Source organism: Dendrobium catenatum, unplaced genomic scaffold (genome assembly GCF_001605985.2).
Source record: "Dendrobium catenatum unplaced genomic scaffold, ASM160598v2 fragScaff_scaffold_1082, whole genome shotgun sequence".
Taxonomy (NCBI): domain Eukaryota; kingdom Viridiplantae; phylum Streptophyta; class Magnoliopsida; order Asparagales; family Orchidaceae; genus Dendrobium; species Dendrobium catenatum.
This window is the reverse complement of record NW_021319544.1, coordinates 738,113-744,990: the sequence shown is the minus strand read 5'-3', so window position 1 is coordinate 744,990 and position 6,878 is coordinate 738,113.

Here is a 6,878-nt window from a genome sequence, read left to right as displayed (position 1 = left end):
TCTTGGAGATTGTTGAGAACCAAGAATCCTTTTACTCCCACCTAGAGTTGGAAAAGAACCACAAACTAGTGCTGAAGAATGTCTCCCTAGAGCCAACCAAGAATAAAAGCTAAGGCTTGAAGAGGATTGAAAGGAACTTTGCTTGGAGTAACCTTATGAAGCTCTCACAATTGCCCCCATAGGAACTCTCCCTCTCTTCTGTCCTAATGCTCTCCTTAACTCTCTCTCTCTCTTTAAGCTCCCTCTCAAGCAATTCAATAGCAAAGACTTCTTATAAGACATTATAGGAGTTTAAATAGAAAGCCTTTAAAGAAGCCCTAATTTTTAATTTACCATCAAAGATCATCCCCTATGATCATTAGATCATCCTATATGATTAGTATAAAACAACACTTCCAAACTGTACAAACTGCATTGGTTTGTAAGTTCAGTTCAAGAGATTGTTCCATAAGATCCTACGATCATCTTATACGATTAGTTCAAGAGACTGTATTGATCATCTAGTATGGTAAGGGGTACTAGGTGATGACTAAATATTATACCTTATATCCTTAGGTCATATAGTACAATAAACCTATACAATGCGATTGAGTAATTAAACCATATTTAATCTCTTAATTATAGGATCAATTTAGACATGATTGTCACAAATTATCTAGTACAACATATATCATAATATACGATACCGAGTAAAATTTGAATAATAAAATATTGCCTAAATTATGATTGGTGGCTGAATATTATGATTATACCTGACCATACTATATAATTAGGATCATTTAGTATGATTAGTTTAATCAATCTCAATTAACAAAGGGTGCCCTAATTAGGGTTTTCTAGTTAACTAATCATCTAGTATGATATAAATCATATTGTATGATTAGTTCAAAAAACATTTTTTTCCTAAATCACCAACTCACTCCCTTATTTGTGTGTGTGCAAAGTTACTCAGCTTAGTATCTACCACATGCATCATTTGATTCAAGAAAGGTAAAACTACATTGAAGTTAAAATTACAAATGTACTCAACCTATTCTATCCAATCTTGAGCTGATTGAAGTTGCAAGTGAATGGTGGATCTGAAATATTAGTGAGTAGGGAAAAATATATATACAAGTAACCAATTTATAGGAGATATCAGTAGGGATACAATAATATTTATTATCAACAAAATCATAGTACTTGAGTCTAGATTTGTAACAATCGGTCCCTTTTTGATAATGACAAATATTATTGTTTAAAGATATTCAAATTCTTTACTATTCTCTAATTTATCCTTTAGAAGGTAAATTTTTGAAAGTAAGGAGAGTAAAAAATATATGTTTTAAATTTTTTTGTTTTAATTTTTTAATATGAAAAAAATATTAGAAAAAATTAGCAAAAACAAACAGAAGCAAATTAGTAAATTGGCTTCATTTAAACAAGGGTGAGAACAATTAAATAAAAAATTACTACTCCCCCTTTTGACATCACAAAAAGGAGGAAATAACTAAAAAGCAAAAGAAATAAAGAAGAGAAAAAACACACATTCATCATAAAGTATATAAGTAAAGAACAGTACAACCACAGGAATAAAAATACATAGAAAACTAGAAAAAGGTTGAATCTTGATCATGTGTAGGTGGTCATGGTGGCAGAAAGAAGTGGTGAAGGGAGGAAAACTATTCTCCAAACCAGGCCATATCCTGATATGCTCTTGCTACTATTGTGCTGTGTAGCTTTCAAAACAAGCCAGATCATTTGCATGTTGTTGCTGCTACTCAGCTACAAAGTTTTCAAATCTAACCTCCCACTGATCAAACCTTTGAAGCAACTAATCAATCTTAAACTGGTGGCAGATAGGGATAGGTGCAAGAATTGGTCCTCGCTCCTCTTTCATAGAATCTTCATGTATAGTGTAATGTCGAGTGCTGTGAAGAACGTATAAGGAGCTATTGGAATATAATATACAAAGGTGATCAAGTGGAGCATAAAATTGAAGATTGTATTTTAACTCTAGGATAAAGGCAATTATATGTCATAAGGTAATGTTAGGCATTCTTTTGTGGCGAGGATCTCAAATGCATGTTAGGTTGTCAAGATAGAAAATAATAAGATCAATTACATTAAAGTCAAGGTTAGCCAATATGTAGTAAGTGGAAAGTGAGAGAACAGGGGTAATGTTAATCCAATTCCCAGTAGTAAGAATGATTGAGTTACGATGGATGTGCTAAATGATTCTGGCATACTGGACTAAGGTGTTAACTAGGGCTACATAATAGTTAACATTGGTTTCCATAAAAATAGTGTTTACAAGGGTTCAATTATTGTCAAGTTTTGAGGCTAAAATGTGTTGTTTGCCTCAAGTAGTGGAAAGGTGAAGAAATTCATGAAAGTATTGGTAAGTGACTTCTATAGACCTTTAATTAACATAAGATTATAGGGTAATTGTTAATTTGAAGGCTTAAAAAAAATCGAATAGAAGTTCAAAATTGAATGGAAAGGCAAGAGTGAGGATGAAACCAAGAGTTGTATGGACAAAAAGATTGAGTACCTAAAAGTTCAAAATCTCTTGGTTGACTATGTTAGACATGGTAATTCTAGTAGTTTTATAACAATTATAAGCCACTTCACCAGCTTTCTCAATATATCTAGGATCGATAATGCACCTAGAGGGACTACCCATAAGTGCTCGTGAATGTTTTCAACCAGCTATGTCAAGGAATGAGAGTGCAAGAGGAAAGTAAAGGATGAGATGATCAAAATGGTGTGAAAAAAGTGAAAAAACTCTTACCATTTATATAGGAATTGACAAATCATATAATACGATCATCAGATTATACTGGATGATCGTATGTTATCAATTCATCCAAACAATTAGTCAAAAAAGATGGTATTATTGTACAACATGATCAAACATCATATTGGATGATTATAGAGAGAGAGAGAGAGAGAGAGAGAGAGAGAATTTATCCTAAGAGTCACCCTATATGATCATTCACTTATTAATTCATATAGTACGAACATGTGGATCAAACTATACGATGTGTTATTAAAGATCATGCCAACTTAAGGTTCCTGCCACGTGGATCGTACAGTATGAAGAAGAAATCATACAGAATGATCCCTAATAATTGATCGAGATTAGCCATTGGATGTACTGGATCAGAGATGTGATATTTTATTCAAAATGTATAGTACGATATGAATCCTACTGGATGATATGAACAAAAATTGGAGAAGCTAAAGGATGGAATGTTGCAATCCATGACCCCGAGTTTGAGATTTTAATGATGACAAATAATGTCACCTGAACTACTATTTATTAAATATCCTTGATTTTTGTTATTATCTATGAGTACTAATATTTCAGGAAGATCACAAGTTACTTAGGACAACAGAAAGACTCAAGATTGGGTAGAGTATGAGTGTGAATCTATAACATTGTAATTTTTATTTTATTTTATTTTTAATTTCTTGTGTCTGGCCACAAACTGTATGTAAATCTGAGAAATCATGCACACACACAGAGGGAGAGGGTTTTTAAAAGAAAATGAAGTTTATATTTCTCTGTTCATCGTACTATACGACTTTATATCATACTGTACGATCTGATCTGGTCAAAATGACTTTCTGTGAACAGGTCATACTATACGTTTATTATCGTACTGTATGATTATTATCGTACTGTACGATTATTATTGTACTGTATGATTATTATAGTACTGTACGATGTGTTACTAATCCAAAACCCTAGCCGCCAGATAGTTTAAGTAAGTTTTGTTAGTCGTTCGTACTATACGAATGCGATTTGTACTATACGATTATTTAGAATACTTACTTAAATTAATCCGACATTAGTGGAGTAAATCAAGGATAAATCTCTGAATGGTACTCATACTGTATGAACATGTTCATACTATAAGATGAATAGAAATGAGTTTTGATCATCTCGGACTTCATCCTAGATGATCTTTTGTTTATGGCTAATCGTACTATACGATGTATAACGTACCCTATGATGTACAAAGACGAGCATTGATGATCCCGGTTATTGTCCTGTAGGAACAAAATAATTAATGATCATACTGTACATGAATATTTCATACTGTACGACTGTATACACAAGTTTTTGAACTGTTTTTATACCTTCATACAAGGACGAAGCTTGTTTATACTAATCATACTGTACAATATGAAATCGTAGTATACGATAGTAATGGCTACTTTGAAAATTTTAGGGTTTTTGGAGCCTGTTTTATGTATCCAAAAGTTATGTTTTTAGAGAGTGACAAAGAGAGAGAGGAACGTAATTAGAGAGGAAATCCTTGGGAGAGAGCTCTTGAGAAGATTGCTCTGTTCTTGCTGCACTTTATTCCTCCTGTGGCCCATGAAGATCTTATGGGAGGCTCTCTAAGGAGGAGACTCTTCTACGTCCGTGTCTTCTAACGTACTCTGTCTTCTCCAAGAGGAAGAAAAATGAGAAGGTATGCTGCCGTTGCCAAGAGGGTGAGAAAAGAGTTTGGCACTCCGCCACGCCGGGTTAGTGAAAGTGAGATTTGTTAAGGCTTCCCCGCCTTGCCGAGGGGGAAAAAGGAAAACTACAGTTTTCTACTGAAATTACCAAAATGGAGGACCTCGGGGAGTGAACGTAGGTCAAGTGACCGAACCACTATAAATCTCTAGTGTGATCTTTCCCTTACCGCTTTTTACTCTTGCTTGCATTTGATTTTCATTATAACTACTTGGTGAAATTCTTTGTGGAATCTGTTGTTGATATGTGTGTTCAAGTATTCGCTTCCGCATTAGTTAAATTTTTGTCAAAAATTTTAAAAACATAAAAAAATCTTTTAGAACTCCTATTTAGAATTTTTTATTGCAACAAGATTTTTGTAATTCACCCCCCCCCCCTCTTGGCACCTATAGTAACTTCAATTGGTATCAGAGCGGGTTTCAAAAATTATATTTTAGAAAATCTTGAAAAATGATCATGTCGCATTTTGGTAATCGTAATACCGCGGAGGGTTATTCAATAACCCGTCCACCTCTTTTTGATAATATCTCGTTTGATTTCTAGAAAATTAAAATGTCTAGTTTTTTACAGTCTATTGATTGCTTCATGTAGATGTTAGTCAATGATGGCTACATTGCACCTTTTAAGACTTTGAATGGAGTAAAAATTCAAGTACCTTTTAATGAATGGAGCAATGAGGATAGGGAATTAGCTCAATTGAATGCGAAGAGCTTAAACTATTTCTTTTGTGCATTAAAATCTGAGGACTATATGAGAGTATGTACCTGTGCTACTGGTAAAGAGATTTTGGATAGACTGTGCATCACGTACGAAGTAACTAGTGAAGTTAAACAGTTTAGGCTTAACATTCTGTTGCATGATTATGAACTCTTCCGTATGAAACCTAGCAAAATAATATCTGACATGTATAATAGGTTCACCCAAATAGTGACATGCTTGCATGCATTAGGTAGAGAAATTTTAAATTCTGAAAAAATTAACAATATTCTTAGATGCTTACTTAGTTCATACGATACTAAAATTATTGCCATCACTAAATCTAAAGACCTTAACATTTATTCTATTGATAATTTTCTTGGGCCACTCATTGCATACGAGCAAGGAGTGCGTCAAAGGCAATGTGATGCAGGTGAAAAGGAGAGAACGGTGGCATTAAAAGCAAATAATTTAGAAAGTGAAAGCTCTACAAGGGAGGAAGAAGATGACATTGCCTTGATGACCTGACAATTCAAAAAATTTTTGAAAAGAAAAAAAAGGTGTCATCAGAATAGATGGAATAAAGGTAAAAGCTTGAGGTTTACTAAAGTTTCATATGATACAATCTATTTTGAGTGCAGGAAGTCAGGTCACCTTCGAGCTGATTGCACCAACCTAAAGAGCCAACCAGCTAAAAAAAAAGATGAGGACAAATCCAAGTACAAGAAAGGAAAGATGAAGACACAAAAAACTTTTTGGGCTGACTCTGCCTCAGAATCGTCAGAAGAAGAAGCAGAGGAGGAGGTAACAAATTTGTGTCTAATGGTTAATGATAATTTCGATCAATCGGATCAAGACGAGGTATGTCAACTTTCATATGAAGATTTACTACTTATTTCTAAAAAAATTCATGACACGTATAGGAAATTGAAAAAGATGCATGCTAGTCTTAATATTGATTTTAGTACTTTACAAACTGAGCATGCTAACTTAGTTAAGAAAATTTTGATCTAGATAGAGATCATATGTCCCTGCTTGATGAGTATGATGCATTAAATAAAAAGTATATTGAATTAATAGAAGCACATGAATCCTTGAAAACCATGCATATTGAACTAGAAGAGGAGTTTCACAGACTAGACAAATTTGCATTGGAGGTAGATCACAATGAACATTTGTTAAAATGGGAAGTTCATGAATTGACATATCAAAATAATACATTTAAAGCAAAAATCAATGAACTAGAAAAAGAAATTGCATCACTCACATTAGCCCAATCTAGCAAATCCCCAACACTGCATGCATCACACAACTTTAGGAAGAGGCATCACCACCCGCATAGGTTAGTAAACCCATTTCCTGGTGTTAGGTGCTTATCTTGTGGCATGCTAGGTCATATAGCCCGCACATGTACAATTCAGCATTGGACACTCTTAGTATGGAGACCTAAATTACATCCATCGCAGTAGAGCATGAATATATCTCATTCATACAAGCATAAGGAGGAACCCAAACTCACTTGGGTTCCCAAATCTAATCCTTGAATGAAAATTTAGGGATGCTCTCACAAAAGACCTAGTGAGAGCATGTGGTACCTGGACAGGGGCTACTCGAGACACATGATTGGAGACATGAAGAAGTTTATTTTACTGGAGACCAGGACTTGAGA